We start from the raw sequence: 25,664 nt of genomic DNA on the forward strand, positions 1-25,664 counted from the left end.
AGTTTGTTCTTTACTATGTCTTCATGGCTCTTCTGTTGACCAAGGCTCAGCGAGAACTGTGCTCCTGACAGATAACTTGGTGGGTACAGGTAACCCTGCTGAATAAACTCCTCCTTAGAAACACCTGGTAGATTTGAGTTTCATCGTGTGCACTGATGTCCTGTACCATATTCAGGAATTTCCCAGACTCTCATTCTTCCCTAAATTCCCACCCAAATTGCACCCCACTGGAATAAGAATGGAAATCAACTTGGAATGTTGTCTAGAATCAAAAAGGAATTTTTTTTTCTCAGTTTCAGGTAATAAAAGTAAAAGGGCAGGGTGATCTTTGAATTTTCCCGGAGAAAAATTAAAATGTTCTTTATTAGTTGCTACAGTGCCCCAGGAAGGGATTCCCCACTCCCCTTTTTTTAAAATAAGAGCTTCCCCTTCCCTATACAGCCCTTTTGATACAAGTGAAAAAATTCCAAATTCCTCATTTGTTTAGCCTGAAAATCCCCTGCACATTCCCACAAACTACTTCCTTTTCTCTCTTTTTAGCAAGACTCCCCTCTCTCTCTTTAATGAAGAGAAGTTCAGAGGGTTTTTCCCATGAATAGATGGCAGGCACCTGGGAGTTATGAATTTTAAAGTGATCATTTTCTTTCAGCCCTGCCGGACAATGGGCATCTCCTTTTGACTCACTTTCACAGCTTTGAGAGGCTCTCAGATCAGCCACATTCCGATCGGACTGGAGTCAGATCAGAGCTGTGCTGGACCGCATCAAGGTCTCGCACAGAAAGACAAGGAGCAGATGGCCGGCACCGAGCTCTCCTCCCCTTTCAGCGCGCAAAGGCAGGCAATGTGGGAAAGCGTCTGCCCGGCATTGCCTATTGATCCCTGAATAGAACCACCGCATGCCACCAGCCTGTAGGTATGAACCTCTGTTAACAGATGGTGAGATCATTATGAGCAATTAATTCCTTTAATGTATCAGTGGGAACATGTTGGAAGGGATGATGCAAGCATTGAGTGAATAGTGAACTTCTCACTCCTGGGGGAGCAAGCAGGAGCTACCTTCGGGGGCGGCTGGGAATATCTTCCCAGCCTGCAGCCTTCTGGCTCCGGACAGGAGCTGCGAACGGGCTGCACAGAACTGAGGTGTGGTTTTCATTAACTAATTGTGACTCCTTCCCTTCCGCGTCGTGATTAATGCCAGATTGGTCTCTAGATCATTTTTATACACAAGAACTATCCAAAAACACAGCGAGAAACAAAAACAATATTTGTCAGTTAAGTCCGACATGCATAGGGAATTATTTCACAGAAATCAGCAGAGTATCAGGTTATGGGTCACTTTCGCTAACCACAACTATAGTTGTGACAGTTCTCAGTTTAAAATAACGGTTTCTTTCAACAATGTTATAGCGGTGGTAAAAGTATGCTCATCCCACTGTCTGAGTCGGAAAACTGAATGTTTGGATGCATTATAAATGGGTAGATTTAAAAGAGGGTATTTTAAAAAATACAAATTCACATGTAGGGTGAATTTGAGCAAATGACACATGTAGCAAATTATCCCCCCTAGTATAAGATGGAATTTTTTTTTTTTTAATTTCAGTAACAGTGTGAAAATGACTGTCAGGGGCCAACTGGAAAAAATGGTCACCTTCTTATTTAGATATTTCTCTGATTCATTATCAATGAGATGATGGCATTTTTTGCATGTTTTCCTACCCTTAAAAATAATATTTCGTAGTAGGGGTGTTTTTCTTTTACAGGCAAAAGAATCTTAGGACACAGTACAGATCATAGGGTAGCCCTTAGATTTTAAGAAGATAGAAAATACAGGAACAGGAAATACTGGCAACTATTCACTTAATTCATATTTAAATGACACTTTTTGCTTGTAATTAAGACACTTAAGTAGTGTCTCTGTTCATGAAATTTACATAACTGTACAATAGCTTGCCTAAATGAACAGCAAATGGCAGTTAACCTTGAAGTGTATTATCTTAATGAATAAATCTGGCTTTAATTCAATAAATTAAAAACAGAAATAACATTGCAAAAGACTTTTAAAAACAGACTTGCCATCCCCCATAAATACAGCATGGTACTGTTTATAGTTGGGTTGGAATGCTCGGACATTTTCCAGTATGATTTTAGAGCTCTAAAAGCATTCCAGTACACATTCACTATTTTTCCATCATTGTTTCCAAAGCAAATCAATGTCACTTTCTGGAAATCATCGATAAGAATATCTGAACACTGAATCAAGACACCTAAGCATGCTTATTTGAGATGGGTCTTCATCTGGGCTCCCAATTCCTCTACCTCCATGGGAAATTTGGAAAATTTTTTTCCAATTTTATATCGCGGAGGGTCCTATGACATACAGAAAAGACTAGAGGAAAACATATTTCTTACATAGGAAAGAGACATTCCCACTACTTTTCCATTTAAATCAGATTTCCAAGGTCTGCAAATCCCTTCAGCATAAGAGAACCGACAAAAGATGCTGAATGCTTCCCTCCCAAAGTTTGTTGCATTAATCAGCGCGATCATGTTTCAGTGATTATATAGTTAAGGAGAAGAAATCATGCAATATGTTTTTATTTGCATGAAATAAGTTAATGAGGCACCACCTGTGCCTTGTATCAGTTTACTGGGGGAAAAAGCAGAACACAGGTGTTCTAAGAGCATCTTGGTAGATTTTATACATTAATTTAAAAACACTAAAACCTAAAATCATTTATCAGAATCCAGCAGTGTATATTGCTCAGGAATAACCCATATACACACAGTCATAAATAAAAATCATTGTGAAGAAATTCCTGGTTTCTTGGCAGCAAGGGGGAAAAAAAAAGCTGTAATTCATTCTTTCCTCGTTCTCACAGTGTTCTCTATTGTACCATCTGCAATATACAATGTACATGCTCAGCCATAACCCGTAAGGCTGGAAAAGAAGCATTCACACTGTGAATTACCATTTTTCCCAGCATCGAGCTCTAGTCAAAGACAGCACAATAATAAACTAGAAGCTCCTTTGTCTGTTAACATTGTTCTTCATTACTACATGAAAAGCAAATTGTCTCTGTACAGAGGAAGAGTGGCACACACAGCCATGGGAGTAGGGGGAGGGATTTGCCTCTCTCGCTGACTGCCTCACATACACAGAGGCCACTCATCTATCTTTCCCCACCGGCCCACCCAACTGCGCCTTCCCAATCATTTCATCTGCAGGCACATTGGGAAGAGATCCCTTGTTCAGTTGGGTGAGATGCTGGATTAAAGACTCCTGGGATGCTTTTACACTGCATATCCTGAAGCTTACATCCACAGATTTCTTTCTTTTTTTTTTTTAAGTCACTTCAGTGTATCCCTTTATAATATTTGGGAGAAGTGATGCTTATCAGAGATGCTCTTTTTTTCCCCCAGGGCTAAATAGAGTCTGCAAGTTATTGTGGGTTATGGGGGCTCTTAAGAGCCAAATGAAAAGGCAGCAAGCAAACAAACAAAACATTAAGAGCAGAAGATGTATATATATATGTATATATATATAGTAGAACAAGTACATGGTAACAGTTACTGTGAAAGTTAAGAAAATACACAGATTAGACCAGAACTACCGGAAAGGGTCCTTATAATTGAAATAAGTTACTTATTAGAAATTAATGATCTTCTGAGGGTTTTTTTTCTTTTAGATGTAATAGATTCCAACAAATCTTGCAACACAAGCTTGCTTACAAAAACTATACTCAATTAAAAGATCGTAACTATCTTCTCATATGGAGGCCAATGGCCAAACCCAAGTCCATGATTTTTTTTTTTGTGGTATGCGGGCCTCTCGCTGCTGTGGCCTCTCCCGTTGCGGAGCACAGGCTCCAGACACGCAGGCTCAGAGGACATGGCTCACGGGCCCAGCCGCTCCGCGGCATGTGGGATCTTTCCGGACCGGGGCACGAACCCGTGTCCCCTGCATCAGCAGGTGGACTCTCAACCACTGCGCCACCAGGGAAGCCCCATAATTTAAATCTCAAAGAAACTTACCTCTTCATGACATCTGATAGGAGCCTCAAGGGATCATTTCCAGAGTGTGTTGCTAGAGAGGTCTGCCAGGAGAGGCTGAAGGGTGCTCTGTTACACAGGACGTGGGGAACCGAAATCATGTCTGCTAACTCAACTCTACTGACCAGAGTCTGGCTGCATGAACTCAATTGCTGAATATCCGTTCCAAAGTAGTTCAATTTGTGTGTACTGTTAAAAAGAAGTTGAGATCTCATCAGACAGGTAAAAATCATTGGGAGAGGAATGTCCAAATCAACTCTGGACATAAAACAGCTGTTTCTACACTGTTAGGTTTTGCAGTATCATTTTCTGCATGATTGCTAGTTTTTCTTGCTTGCCCATGGGAATAATACCTGGCTCACTAAATTGTCATGAGGCTTTAAGGAGATCACATCATAAAATAACTATAGTAGTTCTCTCTAATATAGTATGTTTTCAGTAAATGCCAGTTGTCTTTTCAGGTATAGATGAACATTTGATTTTAACTTAGGGGGGAAAATACTTAATTGCAAAGTAGTATATTCGCATTTGTTTTGTCCCTAGGAGACAACTTTTGTGTATTTTTAATGTGCAATACTTGAAAGACCACCTTGAGAAATGGTAAAATGTTTGTGGAGGTAACTGTGACAATCTTTCTCTACTCTGAAATTCTGTTATTCTAGAACATTCCCAAATATCTAAAGTTCATGTATTCAACCCAGAAATCGAGTCTATTCCCCTAGAGCCTGCAACTATATTCTGTCTAAAGAGAAACCCGCCTCTGTATTTTTACCATACACCACATGACTTAGGGCTAGTTTTGACTTAGGCTGGCTCATCCTGTGTAAACAAGACACTGACATCACCGGGACACAGAAAGGAATAAACTCGGTCTGTGCCCATGAGAAAGTGGTAAAAATACATGAGTCACATCAGAAACATCTGTCTTCAATCCCAAGTTAAGGACTTCCCAGGCTAAGGGGCAATTTGTGAATCACATGATCTACTCTCCAACTCAAACTGTGTGCTCATTTGTCTTAATCCTACTAAAACGTAAAAGGATAACTGATGGTGTCTCTTTTTTAATAATACTGCTTTTCCTTGAAAGTTTGCATGCTGGTTTCCAAATTGTTACAACAAATATATTTTTTCTTTTCTAATTTTAAGCTTGAATGCTCCCTTCTTAATTTGGAGTAACAACATTTGTTCCTAAACTCATAAAACACAGCATTGACTAATAGTCCCTATAGTTCTGCTTTTTCTGCAGGGGAGACGAGCTGAACTTCCTGACCGTGGCTCCTCACATTAAGACCCTTCGTTTTCAATCTCTTTTCTCACTCCCTCTCCAGGGGCTCTTTCTCCATCATTTCAAACAACACAGGTCATCTTGGTCTAAAGCATCTGTTCTCAAGTGGGGGTGACTTAACCAGGGGACATTTAGCAATGTCTAGAGATAATTCTGGTTGTTAAAACTGGGTGGAGGGGGTGATACTGTCATCTAGTAGGTAAAGGCCAGGGATGTTATTGAACATCCTACAATGCATAGGGCAGTCCCCTCACCAGCTCCCATAACAAAGAATCGTCTGCCCCAAATGTCCATGGTGCCAAGGTTGAGAAACCCTGGTCTAGAGGGGAAAAAAAAACACAAGAAACTAGTTTTATATCATTTTGTATCTAGCTACTCCCCTAACCACTCTCCTTCATCCCTAAACTTTTTCAAAATATCTCCCCTCTATCCATTTCCTATTACCCTCTTACTCCTTCGTCATCTGCAGTTTGTCTCCCAAACAAGTCACTGCCACTGTTCTCTTCAGGATTACTAACCTCTTTAATGGTCAAACCCAACAATCCAATGAACACTTCCCTCTCCTTTACTTTGACATCTCAATGCATTTGAATTGTTGACAGTTTTCTCCTTCTTATAACTCTCTCATCCCTTGGTACCGTTCACGCCACCCTCTTCAACTCTTCAGCAGCAGAGCATCTCACCCATCATCACAAACGTTAGCATCTCATGCCTCACTTCATTCTGTTCTACACTGAAATATCCTCCCAAAGAGCCGTTTCCCTGCCTGCCCTGCCCAAAGGAGTACCATCTGATCTTTCTATCTCCTTAATTTGCTTTGCTTTATCCATAGCATTTATTGCCACCTGAGATTATATTATATATTTATTTTGAATTTGTTTCTTGTCTCTCCTCACCCCACTCCCGCTTCCCTCAGAATATAAGCTTTAGGATGGAGCAGGGACTGTGTTTTTGTTTGTTTGTTTTTTGCGGTACACGGGCCTCTCACTGCCGCGGCCTCTCCCGTTGCTGAGCACAGGCTCCGGACGCACAGGCTCAGCGGCCATGGTTCACAGGCCCAGCCACTCCGCTGCATGTGGGATCTTCCCGGACCAGGGCACGAACCCGCGTCCCCTGCATCGGCAGGCGGACTCCCAACCACTGCACCACCAGGGAAGCCCAGGACTGTGTTTGTTTTGTTTACTTCTTCGTGATGAGCACCTGCCACTTAGCTACACATGCGTATCTGTAGAATGAACGGCTGGATTAAAGAATGAATGAGTGGCACCATGAAGTGTTTTTCTACCTGCCAGCCCTGTGCTTAGTACCATGTCCAATACTGGTTGTATCTGTCTTCTTAAAGCGTTTCTTTCTTTGTCTCCTAAGACATTGCCCTAAGCTGATACATCCCATTTCCATGACCACTTCTCTTTCGATGTCTCCTCTAGATGCTTGGCTGTTACTGAGATTCACTCCTCAGTGGCACGCCATCACTTTGCCTTGCACTCTCCTTGACAGCGTGTTCCAGTGTCCCACTGGAGTGACCCTGCTAGGATGCTGTGTATCACACTCCACATCTGTAGAACAGCTGTATCATGGGTTGTCTTGGCAGACCAAACATGTTCTAGATCAATGCTGTTTCTGGTGACTTTTTCAACAAAGTAGAACAATTGCAAAGGCCTTGATACAGGAGGGGAAACTTGAATGTCTGGGGGAGTAAAGAAAGGCCTGTGTGGCTGGAATGAGGGGATAGGGGGGCACAACAGTGATAAAATATGACTGTGAAGACATTTTCATTGGAGGCTCCTTTATGTGCATGTAACTACCCAAGATGCAGAGACAAAGAAATTAAAGATGAGCTGAGGTTCCCTTCATCACTCAAGTTCTGTGATTTAGTCATCGCAAGCTTATGTTTTTGTTCCTATCAAACACTTTCATTTCACCCTGCAAATTCCCCTCTCCCCTGCTTCTTTTTTGAGGTTCCCTATGGTCAATTCCTCTGACCCTGTTTACTTGAAAAAATAAGTTATCACTTATTATTTTTTCAAATAGTGATCTATATTTAACGTGAATCAGAACAAGAAAATTTACTCCAAAATCTATTCCAAAGTACTGAGAATTCACATGGAGCTTAAATTATACATAGTGGAGAAAGGCACAAGTTTTGGAAACACCCATATAACTAAAAGAGATGTCATTTGCTTTTCCCTCTTTTACCCAAGTACGTTTTCTTCAATTTTTTTTTTTTTTTTCCTTTCTCTGATTCATCTTTTTTTCTATCCAGCCTCTTGGCCTTTAAAGAAAATTCCTTGGGACTTCCCTGGTGGTCCAGTGGTAAAGGATCCTCCTTCCAATGCAGGGGACGCGGGTTAGATCCCTGGTTGCAGAACTAAGATCCCATGTGCCGCGGGGCAACTAAGCCTGCATGCCACAACTACTGAGCCCGCAGGCCTCAACGAGAGGGCCCGCATGCCACAAACTACAGAGCCCATGTGCTCTGGAGCCCTCACGCCACAACTAGAGAGAAGCCTGTGTGCCACAACGAAGAGCTTGCACGCCGCAAAGACTTGCCGCAGCAAAAGATCCCACGTGCTGCAAGGAAGACCCGGCACAGCCAAATGAATAAATATTTTTTTAAAAAAAGAAGGAAAAGGAAAACTCCTTAATGGTGGGCAACCATTGAAAGCAATCACATATAATCTGAGTTATCAAGGGGGATTTGAGAGAAAAGTAATTTCTGACCAGGAATACCAGCCAAGACAAAGATAAAGAAGCAAAGTGGATATACGTGTGTGTACGTGTCCATGTGCGTGCCTATGGCAGTGTTTATGCAAAACCCTGGAATCTGAACTTCATGGGTGCCCTTAAAAGTCATCTACTTTTTAAATTTTCAAATACACACGAATCAAACAAGTATTACATGAATGAAAGATGAGTCCTATTATAAAGGTGAAACAATTACACAGATCATTTTTTAAACCTGGATGGAAGTAAGCAGATATTACTAAAAAGAGTGAGTTTAAACACTCTGGAAACTGTAAAACATTAGACACTCGTAATATATTGTTGCTATGAATAAATAATTGCTTGTATATTTATTTCTTTGCACATTTAGATACACTGTGTGATTTAAATAGGATTATTGGGGGCTGCTTTAAATAGGAGTGGGAAGCCAATTCTAGAGAGAAACTACAGGGAAAAAAATTCCTGTTCTCTTCCTGAACTTGTCCCAGGAAGTTTATATTTGGAGTTTTTATTTAAATCACTGTTTCCTTTCTAATTATCTTCTATATTCATGTATTTGGACATTAAGATAGAGTTTTAATATTCTGCTTAGAAAGAGTCTTATATCTGTCAAGCTACACAATGAATTTAACTGGTTAATGAATTAACCAGCTGACAACCATGGGTGTTTCTATTACCTGGGTGTATTTTAGCATGTTTTCAACTAAGAAGGATAAAAGAGGTATTAGAGACCACTTGGGAATCATTAATAATAGTAGCATACATTTAGATGAAGGAAATTTGATATCAATTTTCAGAGAAAATAGTAGAAATCTTGCGATCTTTTCTGGGGGAAGGGGTGGTAGGTGGAACCCAGAACCTTGGTGGTTTGATTGGACGGTGTACTACACGGTCTAAGTCTGATCCTTACAGAAATTGCTTGGTTTGCAAAATTGTCAAGGAACTAAATGACTTAATCAACCTTTCCCATTTTTATCTGCAGTCAATCTAAGCTTATTATTTATCAAACCACTCAAGTGACGGCCCCTGATTGAACAGAACATTCCACTGGGAACAACGTGAGTAGCCTTCCCTCCTGGGAGGGGGTATTCACAGACATCACAATGTTCTTTTTTCACCTTCAACCTCTATACGTAGACACTTAAAAGCCATTTTGAACATTATCTCATTATCCCTTCACTTTTCAACTAGGAGTTGATTACCCTTAATTTACAAGGGGACACTGTATTGGGAAGGAACCCAGTTTCTCTACTGTTACATACAAAGCACTCTGTGTGGGGCTAAGAACAGAATTCAAACCTTCAGGTCATAATTTAGCCTCTGCTTCAGCATTTACATAGCATAATATTACGACTAGGACCCTCTCCACCTCTGAAAAATAATGGGGTATTATTGACAAACAGAAATCCCTTTGTGCTCATTTAAAATCCTATTTTTTAAATCAAAGGTGGCTGTTTTTGAAAAGAAATAAATTCAGACTTTCAAATATAGCAGTAGCTTTATTTTATTTATGTTTCTAGTTAGAAAACTGCTCTGTTTAGTAAGTATTCACCCAAACGGGTGACTACATTCCTCAAAGAGACAAACTAAGGTAACCCTGATTGTTTTGTTGACTTTGCTAAAGGCAATGGCCCACAGCATTAGTAATTAAAATCCATTTAAAATTAATTTACCTTCAGGAGCTCCACAAACCCATAAAATCAGATGCATGCAAAAGTAACAGCTACAGATGCATTTTTGAAATCAGTGGTTTTCAAAGTGAAAAGGTAGACAACGGAAGGAAGGAGAGTGCAGGACAAAGAAAAAGGAAAGAGAGACAGAGAGAGAAAAAAGAAAGTGCTTAGTATTAGCCTGAGAAGCTTGCCCTCTGAGCTCAAGCCCACTGTTTCAAAGACAGGATGACTTCACTTAGTAAGGTTTCAAGTTACTGAAGCATCATTCCCCAGAATGGAGCCAAACTAGATTGAGACATTTGAAAATGTTTATCTGAGCAAACATTAAATTTTTATCCATTTCTCAAAACCAATCAGAGATTCCACTGACTACCATCTTAACCTCACAGAAATTAAGCAAATACTTTCTGCATTGAAATGTCATCTAAGCTTTGCATCGATGGAATCTTTGACTACCTGCTCACAACTTCAAGACACGTGCTTTTAGATAATCAGATGTTGGTGTTTGGGGGAGGGATGGTAAATATATCTAAACACTGTTCAACTCTTATTTAGGAGGGAAAGTGTGGAAACTGCTTTACCAGATGCGGAAAAGAATGTCATCTACAGTAAATTTGCAAGTGTAGGGATTTGAGTGTAAGAGCTAGAGGTGGGGTAGGCATGTGGGAGAGCAAAGGACAAGAAGATGAAAATAAGAGTCTCCTTTTTCTACCTATTTCTTTCCCTTGCAAAGTATACACTTCTGATTAAGTGAATGGCCCAGTACTGAAAACAAAAGTGCCTAAAAAAAGATTTAGACTATTTATAGAACCCCATTCTTGAAAAAGACTTTAGAAATAACCCAATCCTACCTCTAATTACATGTAGTAAATTCAGCTATGCCTCCCTGACAGTGTTTGTTACCTTTCACCAGCTCACGTGTAGCTGAGGCAGACAAGTCTACTGTGGGCACAGACCAATTCCTAAAAGGTTTTCTAAATCTGAATTCTGCTCTCTTGAGCAACATAGGATACAATATTGGGCTCCACCATCTGTAAGCAATAACATGACAGTGGGGCATGGAGCTCTAGGGTCAGACAGACATAAGTTCATGTCCAGGGTTAACAGGGATAGCTGTGTAGATACAGGTAGGTTACTCAGCCGCTCTAAGCTTCAGTTTCCTTACCTGTAAAGTGGAATAATAAACATTTCCCACCTCATTGGCTTTTTGCAAGGATTACATGGATAACACATTAGAACAATACCTAGCATACAATCAATGCTTAGATAGATTAACTACTATCATGGTGTTAAAGGCTCAGTCAGATGGTCTTGAGTTCAAATCCTAACGCCACAGGTAAGTGGCTGTCCTTAGGCTAATTAACTTCTCTGAACTTCAGCTTTCTCATCGCATTTATTAGTGGAGCCTAATGTTGTATTTGCATTTCTCTTTCAGACCCTCAGAAATAAGAGTATGAAAGAGAAAGTATCCTGGATGCCCAGGAATCCATTGGTTCTATTCCACGTATTCAGAACAAACCAGTAAAAACAATGTATAGCAAATAAGAATGCTAATGGTGAAGGTAGGTCACATGAAAATTTTCTTTAGAGAAAGATACAATTACATTTAATTCATTTACCCACTGATGACTGTTCTACAAACACTTGCCAAGTGCCTACAGATTGCACCAGACAGACCCCGCTCTTTGGGGTCTCATGGTTTCATGGCATCTGGGATCCTCCAACCTGCTTATCTGAATCCTATTTCTCTTAGATGGTCTTAAAATGGCCTCTAGGCGATTCATTCTACATAATCATTCATGTTCCCCAGAAAGGTAAAATTATATACTTCTTTAAAGTCCAGATGTCAAATTGAAAGAATGAACTACGTCCATCAAGATGGTAGCACATAACTGATCAATGTACAGATCATTTAGACTTTTTGTTCATTTATAGTGTACAGGCATGACACTAAGTAACCTAAAACATCCCTTCTAGCTGTCTAGTTCTACAACTTATAATTGCGTTATTCTATTATTAAGAACTTTCTGTAGCACCAACTATCCAAGGCTATACATGGCACTCGGACAGCATCTCTTGGCTCAGTCATAGAGGGACCCCCTCACGGAGGGTTCATCTCTCAAACAAACACTCATGAGGAAATTCCTAATGTCCCAAAATATACGTGAGCAGCCTTTAAAAAATTCTTGCAGCACACACTATTGCTTTTGCCACCTGCTGTCTCTCCTACCCACTCTTATTTCTTCCAAGTTACAGAAACCCATTTTGTTCATATATTAATCACCATGTGCCTCAAAGAAGACCAGGCTCCTACCTGGTCCCAGAGGTTAAATGTTCATTGTTCTTAGCCAATCATCATTATTCTAATCCTTTTGCCAGTTATTGGTTTAGGAATGGGCAAGTGATTGAAATTCTGGACAATCAGATATGAGACGTATAATGTGAAAGGAAATGTACTAAGTGGCTCCTGGAAACTGTTTCTTTGCTGTTAAAAAGGCACAGGTAAGAGGAAGCTTCCTTTTTCCTACCCCTTCACTCGGCTGCTCAAGGTGATGCCTGGAGCTTCTGCAGCCATCTGTGACCACAGGAAGATAAATCGGAGGATAAAAGTAAACACACTTAGCAGAGCAGAGCAGAAAAATAAAGAATACCCAGGCCCTTCTTGACATTGTTGAGTTGCTGAATTAACCAACCCTGGAACTGCCTACCTCTAGTCGACTTGGTCTCTGAGATTTAAAAAAAAAAAAACAGAGCTCTCGTTTAAGGCTGGGCTTCTCCAACCATAATGTGCCTGCAAATAACCTGTGTGTCCTGTAAAAGTGCAGATTCTGATGCAGGTCTGGGTTGGGGCTGTGGATTCTGCAATTCCATCGAGCCCCCAGGTGATGGTGATGGTGATCCTGGCGGTCCTGAGCCCAAGCTATGAGTAATAAGGGTTGAAGTCACTTGAGATAAATTTTCTGTCATCAGTAGCTGAAATCATCCAAAATGATACAATCCTCAATCTAGCATTCTTTCTCATCACCTCTTGCCTGTGTTGATGAAATCGAATTGAGAACCTGAAAATTTAAACATTAATTTCAGTTGATGTTAACCCGCAGTTCATGCTTTGACTCAGTTCCACACGTTTCAATACCCCACAGTCACCAGCACCTTCTCCTTCTGTTCTGCCTTAAATAAGGCATTCATGGCCCCCGGCACCCAGCGTGTGACAAAGGCGCCTGTGAATGCTGGGTGCATTCGCCCTGCTCCACCAGGGAGTGCTTGCCAGTGCACCTGGCCCAAAGGTGAAGCAGCTGCGTGCACGTCGGTTCCTTCCCTGCCATCTCCAGCTCTAAAGAGAAATGCTTGAGTGCTTTTGCAAATCAAAACCTTTTCATCCTGAATTTGGTGATTCACCCTGAATGGCGTCTTCTTGGAAAGTCTGTAATGCACGATTGTGTAAGATGGGTAAAATTGGCCTGTCTCATTGACAGCACTCTTCTTCTCGTGGCTCAGGCTGGGCTGGGGGAGGTGAAAGAGTCACAATAAAAAGGGTTCTTCACAAAGGGCCTCCCTCCCTTGTTGGTGCAGCCATGCCTGTGTACCTGCGTGGGCTGAGCTGTCTGCATGCAGTTGGTATTACTGCCCCCTTTGTTCATTTCCTAGCCTCTGGATGAGAATTCGGTTTCAGCAGGTATGAAGATGGTGCTTGTTTATAAAAGGGCGAATTTACAAAGCTTCCGTACTAAAAAAAAAAAAAAAAAAAAAAAAAGTTGGGGAGAGGCAGTCATTCAAAGGCCATGCCAAATTTGCTTTTCCCCAAAGCAGGGAGAGACAAAGGAAATCTCAAGCATACCTCCCAGACACAAATAACATGTGTTTGCCCTCCAAATTCAAGCGGGTGAACTCAGCTCATTATCCCAGAAGCTGGTCACTAATTCTATCCAGTTAAAAAATATATCTATAGTCCCTTTCAAATAGTGAAGAATTATCTTTGTATTTAGGGTCAGCTAACATTTCTTTTAGTGCCAGACAACCCTACACTATGAACTTTCTTATATATTATCTTATTTAATCTTTTCGACAGCTCTGTCAGTTAGATATTTGAATTAGTAGAAGTCCAGAATCTGAAATGTACATATTGAGCCCAAGAGACCTTTACAAGAGGAAAAGGTAAAATTGCTTTGGAAAACTATGTTAAATAGCGCTAGAGCAATCTAAGAGCACCAATACTTTTTTTTTTTCTCACAGAGCTGAAACAGACCTCCCCTTGGCTTCTGCCTCAGTAGAACAGTCATGGTCTTTGCAGACAGAAGGACTGATGGCCAGAACCTTCCCCTGGTACCTTGAAGCCCTGGATTTACAACCCACACTATACTTCCTGGGACAAAACTGTCTGGGTCAGAGCTTGTAGGTAGCCACCCAGAAGCCACGTGCAGCTCATGGTCGTCTTTTTTGTGGCTCTCTCAACTTTGTTCATTTGGATTCATTGCTGGTATTTTTAAATGTTCATGTAAAAATCTGGATTTCAGAATTCTCCAAAGAAGTCAGATTGGTCTGTACTGGGTCGTAGGACAGTACTCTTGATTGCTAAGTAGGTGAAATTCCTTTACTCAGGGAAGGTGGTTGGTCTCCAACTGGCACACTGAAGCTCTCCTGCTGTCTCTCCAACATGGGGGCCAGTGTCACTATCAAGTCTCTGTCAGTCTACACCAAGGTTCCTCGACCCTGGAACTCTTGGCATTTGGGGTCAGATAATTCCTAGCTGTGGGGGACAGCCCAGCATCCCTAGCCTCTACTCACTAGATGCCAGTGGTAACCTTCACCCCAGTTAGGACAACCAAAAATGTCCCCAGACGTTAACAAATGTCCCCTGGGTGGGTGAATATTCCCTGGTTGAGAACCATTGCTTTACATACACCCAGTCCTCTTTGCTCATTTAAGTCACTAGCCAAGCCCCCATCCTCAGCAGAGTCTGCATCTCCAACTGCCTCCAAGTCGTCCCTTATTCCACTGATGATGAAAAGTCTACAAATACACACTGATTTCCCCTAACTTAAGGTTTTGTGTCCCTTTAGAATGAATGTCAGTCTCAGTCAGGCAGTATATTATCAATTATTTATATCTTGGATTTTCCAGATCTTTTCTTAAGGGCAAATTTGTACAGGGAAGTGGATGAAGAGAGCATGAAACCACTGTGTCCTGAAGGAAGGTTGATAAGAAAAGGCTATTTTAAAAAGAAAGGGCGGGCTTCCCTGGTGGCACAGTGGTTGAGAGTCCCCCTGCCAATGCAGGGGAGACAGGTTCGTGCCCCGGTCTGGGAAGATCCCACATGCCACAGAGCGGCTGTGCCCGTCCGGAGCCTGTGCTCTGCAACAGGAGAGGCCATAGCAGTGAGAAGCCCGCGTACTGCAAAAAAAAAAAAAAGACGGGGAAGGGAGTAGTAGATGGGCTACAACATTTTCTTAACCGCCAGCCCAGCAGGCATCCACGTGAAACAAAGCTTTATGAGGCTAACCTGTGCTCACACTGAACTTTCCTGCTCTGAATGAGTAGGAGAGTGGATTTACACACGCCCAGCCCCCAGCCGCGTGTCATGCTCCTGTTTTAACGAGTTGTTCTGGCAAGGGGTCCTTCTCCAGAACTCATTTCCTCATGTGGGCAACACGGTTAAGAAAAACACACCCATTTGCCAGCTCCCCTCATTGTCTGCCCTAATTAGGGGGGATTTTGCTGTTCTTTCAAAATGGCTGTGGAGGGCAAAGGGATGCTGCAAGGGGAGTGACCCTCTGCAGGGGTGACCATTCCAAGTTCCTCTTAGCAGAGACCTCAGACTCTGTGCAGGGCTTCTGCGTGACAGGATCTGAAGAGAGACATTGGGAGAACTTTGGGGTTAGATAAACCTAACTTTACAAATTGGTCATAACTGAGCAACCACAAAACCACCTCCTACACCAAAACCTATGAAGTGTGGCTAACTTTCCTTTCCTTCAAAGGAAATGTGTTGACCTAAAAGAATGTACTAGAGCTCAAGAAAGCTGAAAATTAATGAACTCAAAAAGCTAGAAACAATAGAAAACTCACTTTTTAAAAGTAGAAAAAATGGATAAGAATAAAAGCAGATGTAAACAAAAAAAGAACCAATAAAATAGATAATTGTTGATGAGTATAGTAAAGAAAAAGAGATCAGAAAAGAAGTCATAAATAAATAACATTAGGTATGAGAAGGGACCCATAAATAGAGTTACAGATGAGATTTTTTAAATTCTAAGATACGAGAGGCCCTCTCTGCTCTGCACCAAACCCTTCCTGAAACATATTACTTGCTTCTGCACAAAAAAGCAAATTATTCTCCCATAATATCTTCCATGCATATCTGTACTGTAGCACTTATCACAGCATATAGTTCTTTCATTTGTCTCATCCACTAGCCCCAGAACTCGTTCATGGAAGGAACTATATCTTATTTATGTTGGTACTTTAGCTCTAAGCATGCCTGGCCTGTAGTTAGTGCACAATAAATCTTTGATAAGTGAACAAAGTCAGAGAAGAGTAGCGGGATGATGAAAGGGCTGAAAATTTTGCGATGAGGAAAGCCTGAAGGAAAGACGGCTGTCTGATCCTCAAAAGAGATGTTTACAAAACACACTGTAGCTGCCTTCAAAAGTGGGAAGGGCTGTCATGGGGAAGAGGGTTACATTTTTCTGTATAGCCCCACAGAATAGACTCAGAGCAGCGGGTACAACGGAGATAAGATTCAAGAGGCAGAAGAGCCAGTTGGATCACTTGACTTAGAAGATGCCCCTCCTCCCAGAAAGTTTCTGTTTAACTTATTTAAAGGTAAGAAATACGTCTCATTTCTCTTAAACGGATCATGAATCTTCCTGCTTTTCTTCCCATATACCACCCCCCACCACACCCCCAGATCACCTGTAGACAGCCAAGGACGGTGGATGGTCAAGGACTATTTTTTGTTCAGCTTCAGGATATAACCATGTATACACCGCTTCCCATATCTCTGTCAGATTTCCAATTTCGGAAATGAGCCTCGTCAGGTTAGTATGAAGCCTGATTCTAGCAAAACCTAATATTCCACTGAGCTGCCTGCCAGACACTGCTAGTATCAACATTCTGTTCTTCACTCTGAATTGCAATTTAAAATCAATTGGGCTTTTCCCCAAATATCTCAGCCACCTGTTTAAATCCTTTTCCTCTATGCCCAGCATGAACATATTTCTCCAAAACTTGGTATTAATGACTTCATCAACTGCATTAAATGTAGAGTTTAGACTGACTTTTTCACTTGATCACAGCTCACCAGCTATCTGCAAGGGTTTTATTCTTGATGCACACTGACTCTTGAGAAGCTCACCTAAAGTTATATTTTCTATGAAGACCACTTTCAGACAAGAAATGCAATTACTAAAATTGCATCTGCTATTTGTAATTACTTAGGTCTACACCTGTGGTGAATTGGGAAGGAGGGCATCTTCTAAGTCAGAGAAGGGTAGCAGGATGATGAAAGGGCTGAAAATTTTGTGATGATGTTTGCAGGTCCTTGGCCATCTGTTCACAGAGTGAGGCCAAACACCGATGGGAAATCCAGTGCACGTGGGAGGACCCACACCCTCCTAGGTTTCTCTTTAGAGTGAATGGGGCGAAGGTTCACTGCATATTGGTAAACTCCTAAGTTCATGGAAGTTCTTTTCTTCCAGGGTAGAATCCACCAATCTCCCTCCTCAGGGTAAAATCCTGACTGCTGACCCTCAGGGAGAGGCAAGCATGCCAGGGCCAACTACATGAATTACAGGGCCCAGTGCAAAATGAGAATGTGGGCCCTTTGTTCCAAAAGCAGGAAAAATTCCATTAAAGTTAGTAAAATAGAAAGCTTTTCCCCCTCTTCTGCAGTCTCTCTCTCCATTGGTCACGGTGTTTTTTAGCTGCCACTTAAAGTTGTTCTAAGTAAAAAAAAATTAAAATTTTACATTATTAGCATGAATTTTACTGTTCATCTTTATATTGTGCAATGCCAATTTTACATGCAATTATAAGAACATTTAACTCAGGCAGAATCACTAAAATTACACAATTTTTGTTGCATAGTGTGTACTTGCATGTATATTTCATTCTTACCAAAACAATGGCTGGACACACACATACAGCTGTTTTCATTTCACTTCTTGATAGGTTCTACCAACATTCTCTACCGTGACCTTACTGCTGAGTAAGTTAGAGCTGGAAGGAAAAGGAACTATGGCTTTGCCCTATCTTTCCCTTTCCTTCTTATCTTCGTCTTCATTGTAGGTGGTTTGGCTAATACAGGAAAGCAACAGGAGTAAGAAAGGGTGGGGTAGGGATCCTTGGTGGCCATATTTCTTAGACTGCAATTGCCCTAGTTCTGATTTAAACAGAAAGCGTGGTCCCTTGGGGTCTGTCAGTGCCTCAGTGTCCTCTCTTATAGACGAACACACTTACCTTGAATTCATTTTGAGGCTTGCTCAACTACCACACATCTGGATCCATTGGAATCCTGTGCTCATGGGACGTTGCAAACACTATTCTCGAATGGGGCAGCAAAGAACCATGGACGTGCACATGGCACCTGTCTCCTCTGCTCACAATCATGCTCCACCATCCCATCGAACTTCACTTACAAAACACAAGTTCAAAGATACAACTCTTAAGAACTTCAAGATGGCGGCAGCAGAGCGTTCAGTCAAGCACTGGGCCTTCCTGAGTTCTGTGTCTGAGAAGCCAGCCCTGTGGGCTAGGCATCGTTAGGCACACTTCCGCTCAAAACCCTCTTTCCAATCCACTGCCTCACCCTCACCCATGCTAATGCCTGGTTTCTCTGAGTCTGAACCTCTCCTGTTCAGTTTCTTCAGAGAAGAAATCTGCTCTATGTTTAAGAGCCAATCCACAAGGCACGGGGGAAGCAGGCCCAGCGTTGATAAGGGTTTCAGTGGGACAAACACAAATAGAAAGTTGGGGAGGTTCCTACAGCCTGAGTGCGGCAAAGGTGGGGGGTTAGGGAAGAAGAGGGTATAAATACTAAACCAGTTAATGGCCATCAGGTCTTGGAAAATTAATCTATTATCGACACATCAATTTCTTTCTTTAATTGAAGATTATTGCTTCTATTAAAAAATATTTTGCACCTTAAAAATGTCTTTGTTAAGTCTGGCACGTAAACATTTGTGATTTCTCCAGTGCTTTTGTTGGAGTAATGGGAAATAATGGATTCTGGAGTTTACAGACATGGCATTGAACCCTGGTCCTGGCACTCCCCAAGCATAGCTATAGATAAATTATTTAACCTCACTGGGTTTTGCTTTTCTCTTCTGAAAACAACAGAGGTAACAATATCTATTCTCAGGCCATGCTTGCAAAAATGAAATGAAAGTTGAAATCATATAACATAGTGCCTAATACTATTCTTGACGTGCAATGAATACCAGTTTCCTGCCTTGCATTGTATATTATAAGAATCTCTTACGAATACATTTAAGTGAACCAAATAGTGAATTGAGAATGATAGACGGCAATATAGATTTCTTATCCTCCACAGACAATGGATAACAGATGATACATAAATACACAATTCTCCTTATCACACTGATGACTTTGCCTTTATAGGTGGGGTTAAACAATAACGCATAACTGACTTTTATTTCCACATCGTACACGGGTAAATTTGATAGGATTTGATCAAGTATAAGTTATTTATTTGGGTTTTCTTTATGAGCTTGTTTTCATTTTGTTTTTATTGAGATAATGTTGGTTTATAACATTATATATATTTCACATGTACAACATTGTATTTCTACCTCGGTATACACTACAGCGTGCTCACCGCCAAAAATGTAGTTTCCATCCATCACCATACAGCTGATGGTGTATGGTGTCCTTAAAGTTTGCTCCAGGTGTGCTTAAAGTGTTTCTTTCTATGCTACTGTTTGCAGTTATTCCATCTCAGGTCACCAAACGATGGCTATCATGGGGCCATGTTATAATCCAACCATGAATCAGGTCCCCATTGGGTACTTGTAGGCATGTCTTCAGTGCTGGTGTGCTGGGTTCATCCCATATCCTCCCTTTAAGCAACTGTGTTTTGCTTTTTTAACATTCATGATAGAGAATGTCAGGGATGCTAAAGAAATTACTCGGGAACCTGTACGTGTATATGTGACTGGTCCAAGGCTTAGAGCCAAGTAGGGAACTGAAACATCACAGGTGTCAGACTTTCAGTTCGACCAGAAGAATAAAACCCTGCAGAAATGTCAGGAAGTTACAATGTGTATCCAATACAATGTAAAATGGTAAAAACTGTAACAACACAAACTTAACACAAACTAGTCCATGACCAGGTGGTAGGTATGTGATAGTGGGAGGAAGGGATGTTAGAAGGTGATCGCTCTGCGTTGTGCAGCTTAGCAGGGAAGGTGGCTATCTGTCCAGATAGAGAAGGTGAAGCAAAGCCATTACCTAGGCAGGAGACTATCCGCATTATCTCACAGAAAAACACCTTCATGATTCTCAAAGTGAGGAGTAATCCTGTAGTACCTATCCTTTATGCATAACAAATTTTGGTTCTGTGCCTTGCTTTCGATATTATAAAAATCTCTTATGAGAAACAATGGCTTAAAGTGCAAGGAGTAAGTAGGATGGAAAGACTTGTTGACTCTCATTGAAAAACGTGGGAAAGCTCGTTTTGCTCTTGTCTACACCCATCTGCTCTGCAGGAAAACAAATGCCCTGGTACTGCTACTAAGCGCCTTCCAAGGAATTGATGAGAAGGAGAGGAAGCTTTTCCAGATGCTCCGGAGCTTCAGAAAGCAGTAAGGAAACGTATATCATGCCTTGCCAGAGAAACAGGACATCAAGTAAAAGTCTAAAGGATCTCCAGGAAAAGTTCCAACCAGGACGACCCACGAACCCATGAGCAAATTAGAATCTCTGCTTTTAATTCTGACAAGAATATTCCAGAGTTTGCCAGTGCTTGCCGGTGAAATCATCACCATCTTTCAATATATTCTTGGATCCAAGACTGGCCTTAATAGTAGATGGTGTAAGTGATCGATTATGAGTTTGAGAGCGCTGGAAATCCCCCTACCCCTTGTACCTGCCATTCTATCACTAGAAATTCCTATATTTGCCCTCCTATCTGCAAGAGCACACAATAAAACTTTAATGCTGTTTAGAGGGCTATCTAGTGTTGGTATTGGCTAACCCTCAGAGGACATTGCCCTCCACTGGTGCTTTAACCTAAAACAAGTCTCAGACTTTCTGAAAACCAGAAGAACAAAAGGCTCCAAGGGAAGCAGAGGATGGTCAAGATAACCAGGACTTCCTTCTCCACAATACGCTGTCCTTGGGCCTCCTCTTTAAAAATAAAAAATAGACTTGCTTCACTTCTAGCAGTTAAATTTCCTTGTAGTTTTTCCTGCAGATACCTTGCTCAACAATGACTCCATTTCGCTAATAAACTACCCAGTACTCCTATCGTTGCCACTCACTGCACAGCTGGAATAACCGGGTCACAAAGAAACACCTGCCTAAAATTCCATGGGTCATCAGATGCCCAGACAACTGCAAAATTCCCAGTCCACGGACCCAGAATCTCACGAGCACAGGAAGAGCAAGAGGGTAACTGTCCAGGTCTATTACCAGCCCTTGCTTTTCAGCTAGCTTTCTTGGCACACTTGTTTACAGAGAAATATGGCTCCCATCGTGTGTGTGCGTAGAACATACAAGAAGTAGTCTTTTTTTTTTTTTTTCCTCCTTGATAAACAAAAATAACCATGACTACATCAACGCAAAGTAACTGCACACATTTTTTTTTTCATTCTTTAGATTTGCCCTTAGAAACTGCCATCTACTAATAATAGCAGTTGAATAATTTTTTTTTAATGGACTGGCACAGACAATCTTGTATTTGACTCCCTGGAACTGACAGTATTTTCTTTGGTTGAGGACCAAATGGAAAACTATGCTTGGTTTCTGAGACACAGGAACTCTATTTTGAGAAGGAATCAAACACCAAGGGATATAACAAGTGTTCTATGGCAAATCTGAGTCAGATAAGCCTTTTCTTAACTCCCCAATTTCAGTCCAAAATAAACTTCTCTAAGGGTTAAGTCAGTATGCAGTGTGTGATGTACCTCTTCCTTCCAGCATCCTCTCTACTTGATGAGGCAAAAGAAAGAAGACCAAGAGTGTAGCTGCCTCTTAGAGGATATTCGTGGAAATCAGGAGGAAAATAGAAGAGGACATGTATAGAGAAGGTTGAAGAAATTAGTATTCTTATGTCAGAAAAAAAAATGGTGTAAATGGGAATTTAATTCTTAGGTTCCTCACATATGAAAACAACAATTATGACAACAACAATAATAATAGCAACAATTTTTTCACGATTAGGAAAAAATACCAATGGGCATACAGAGCAAAGAGTATTCTGAAGTCCTGGGAAGCAGCTCAGAGCAGCCTGGGAAGGCAATATGGAGGCTCTGGGCAGAAAGACTGTGGTCTAGAATGAGAGGACTGTTAGCTCCGCTTGAGCGTTAAAAAAAAAAAAAAAGCCAATGGAGTAAATTCATCTTTGAGTATGTAAGGGATAAATAGCTGCAAGATGCCATCTGATGTTCTGTAATAAGGGCAGAACACAAATTACTGCATCTGAATTGCTGCCACTATAACAAAATAATGCAGTCAGGAGAGTGTAACTGGAAGTTAAATCAGGACTCTTCATATCTCTCTTCAAGTGAGGTGTTGATACCCTTTAGATATCAGATACCCTAAAGAGTATGAAACAGCTCCCCACACCCAGAGTTTACAAAAGAAATTTCTGAGAATTGGTACTGTACCTCCTTAGCCCCATCACTTATTTTGAAAATATAAAAAGGATGGACAAAGGGGAGAGAGAGAGAAACAGTTAAGAGACTCAGTGGAGAAGGTGGTTACCTTGAGTCTGCCCACTGAAAGGGGTGGAGGGGAAGAGAGAGCTTCTTCTGTCCTCTCAGCCTAGATGGGGTGGGGGTGGGGGGGCTTCCAAGGGACCATCGAGAGATCTGGAAATGGGTTTCCCTCCGTCAGGCAACACAGAGGATTGGTTCCTGCATCACTCCTGAGAAAGCTGAAACAGTCCAAGGAGGTATGATGGAGGGTGATATTGGGATGGGCCCGCATTCCCTAGTAAGGATGTGTCAATGATCGCTGTGGAGCAGATGTAAACCAAAGGGCTTTGCGTCGGGTCCTGTACCTGAGGGTGGGCTGTGGGGGGAGCATGGTGGTGTGGTGCAAGGACCAGGATGCTGGAGATGAAATCCATCAGAACTACATTCTGCCTTGGATTTGGTTACGAAGATTGAAGGAGGGACATCTTGGCTCTAAAAACTAAAACAACGTTGAAAGATTTAAGTAAGACGTAAGAAAAAGAAGGAAACAACTTGATTGTTCAGAGCAAAGCAAGATGAGGAAAATTCAGTTATAAACTTTAATGTAAGGTGTATACTACTGAAAGAGAGAAATTAAGAGTTTTGAGACAAAACCAGCTGTCAGACAGGTAGAAAATATGATATAGCTGTTGAGAAAAGAGAATGCTCCCGGAACAGATGGGTGCACCTCTGAGCTTTACAAAGCATTAACTAGCTGTTTAAATAAGTCCTTAGCAGATGTTTTCAATGTAATTTTGGAGGTGAAATGGAAAAAAAACAAAGTCCAAAGCACAAGGGGAATTGATATCACAAATAAGAGACATTCTTGAATGCAAGTTATTGTCAAACGTTTTTCTTTTTTTTTTTTAAGACTAGCCACAGTATTTGTAAAATTGGAGTACATTACCAAATTCTGCAATTAAAATCATGTATATTGCATTATTAGCCTTTAAAAGAAGGAAAGAGACACATTGAAAGGAAAAGATGGCTTACCAAGGAAGCTACGTGGTATGTACAGCTATTCATCTTGAGACCAAAAAGGGGAGGAAACCTCCATACCTGCATTGCTACTTGTAAAAGGTTTGTTTTTGTAATGGTTCCCTGTTTATAATGAATAAATTCATTAGGAAGGAGATAGACCACAAAAGGAGAAAGGAAAAAATGCTCACTGATCTGTGTTGAACATATTGATGTTCAATACTGTGTTAAGAATATATGTATAAAGAAGAGAGTCGATTACATTGCACAGACAATAAAACAGGGCAGTGAGTTTTCTTGTAAGATGGCTCACATACATATATACACACTTAGGTATATCAGCAAATGTTTATCAAGTGCCTCTACATGCCAGGGAGTGAACTAGGTGATGTACGGAGAAGATAAATAACACCTCGTCCCTACCCTCAAGGAGCTGACCTTCCTTGCTGGCTGTTCTTATCACTACTAGTATCTATTGTTATCTGACTTTCCCTACAAGTGCTACATACACCCACACCTTAGCCATCAACCTGTAGGGATGGTGAAGGGGGAATTAAATACGGGGAGCTAGAGAGATGAAGTGGAGGCATCTACGAAGACTCAGACACCACACGAGAGAGGCTAGAGAGGAAAATGTGTAAGATCATCACTCCACTGGGATGGAGACCCATATATCTAACCACTCAGCCCATTTGCTTCAATACCTTGACTACATGTCATCATTTAAAGTGGAAGGAGAGAAGGCATGGGAGAGGGAAGGGAAGATAGCATCCGTGCCTGTAAAATCTAGGCATATGTGTTGAGAAATGATATGAACAATCCAGGAATGAAAGACATAGAAATGGAAGGAGGAAAGAAAGGATTAACTTATTTAAATTGTCATTTTCAGAATTCACTTCATTCAAGGGGTCATTAAATCCAGCATGGTGGTTTAGAGCACGGGTTTTTGCCTTTAAACAACCCAGGATTAGAGCCAAGGCTTTGCCACTCACCAGCTGTGTAACTTCTAAGGTTCACGTCCCTCATCTGCATAATGGGAATAAGAACAACACCCACAAAGTGTTGCTATAAGGATTAAATCAGACAGTGCACACAAAGAACATTTATCCCAGTGCTTGGTACTTATAAGAACTCTAGGGACTTCCCGGGTGGCACAGTGGTTAAGACTCTGCGCTCCCAATGCAGGGGGCCCAGGTTAAATCCCTGGTCAGGGAAGTAGATCCCACATGCTGTAACTAAGAGTTCGCATGCCACAACAAAGGAGCTGGCGAGTCGCAACTAAGGAGCCCATAAGCCACAACTAAGACCCAGCGCAACCAAATTAAAAAAAAAAGGGGGGGGGGAGGGAAAAAAAAGAACTCTACAAATGTTTTCTACTATTATGATTATCAGAGCATCTTGTTTGTGTGGCACTACAGAATTGATCATTGATGCATTCAATAAGAAGTTATTGAGCATCTATGACATGGCAGACACTGTGCTCAGGATACAATAAAGGATAAGAGAACCTAGTTCCTACCTCTCATAGAGCTCAAAGTTTGGGAGGAGAATTACTCTATAAATGTGATGTTCTTGGCAACGTTCTTGGCATCGAAAATTTCAGAAGAATCCTTCCAAGACTCGTGATGGATCAAACAACTCTTACAAAATAAATAAGAAAATCTTCCCCATATGAAAACTAGAAGGGGAAAAAAATGAATTCAAAACACATGAGCCTGAGACATGATGGAACATTTATCTGACACTGGATCTTCTGGATTAATTACAATGACCACGAGCCTTGCTCTTGCATACTCGATTCCTCTGATGGTTCCCTTCCTCTTTACCTTCACTGCCACTCTTCTAGTTCCTTTCTCAGCATCTCTAGCAAGTACTAGACTCTTTTCTGGGTTTCTGACATCCGGGCTCAGTCCCCTCTAATCGTTCCTCAAACATCCCTCGACAGTCATTCACGTCATTTCCAATCATCTCATGCCCCTGTTTAAAACTCCCCGACACCCTCCTGTTGTCCACAGGGTAGAAGCCAATGGCTGTGCGTGG

General features: G+C 41.3%; 2 long non-coding RNA genes across 2 annotated transcripts in view; one reads left to right on the top strand and one right to left on the bottom strand.

Moving 5' to 3' along the window:
* The window catches only part of LOC109551580 (uncharacterized), a 382,304-nt gene that overhangs the window by 290,044 nt on the left and 66,596 nt on the right, over nucleotides 1–25,664 (bottom strand). Inside the window, exon 10 of the long non-coding RNA XR_004528378.2 lies at nucleotides 4,033–4,239. This is a non-coding gene — a long non-coding RNA (uncharacterized lncRNA). The remainder of the gene's footprint in view (nucleotides 1–4,032; nucleotides 4,240–25,664) is intronic.
* LOC141279692 (uncharacterized) lies at nucleotides 743–15,683 on the top strand. Its single transcript, XR_012334358.1, has 3 exons — nucleotides 743–913; nucleotides 9,042–9,117; nucleotides 11,168–15,683. It is a non-coding gene; the product is annotated as an uncharacterized lncRNA (long non-coding RNA).

Source organism: Tursiops truncatus, chromosome 10 (assembly GCF_011762595.2).
Source record: "Tursiops truncatus isolate mTurTru1 chromosome 10, mTurTru1.mat.Y, whole genome shotgun sequence".
In the NCBI taxonomy this organism is placed as follows: domain Eukaryota; kingdom Metazoa; phylum Chordata; class Mammalia; order Artiodactyla; family Delphinidae; genus Tursiops; species Tursiops truncatus.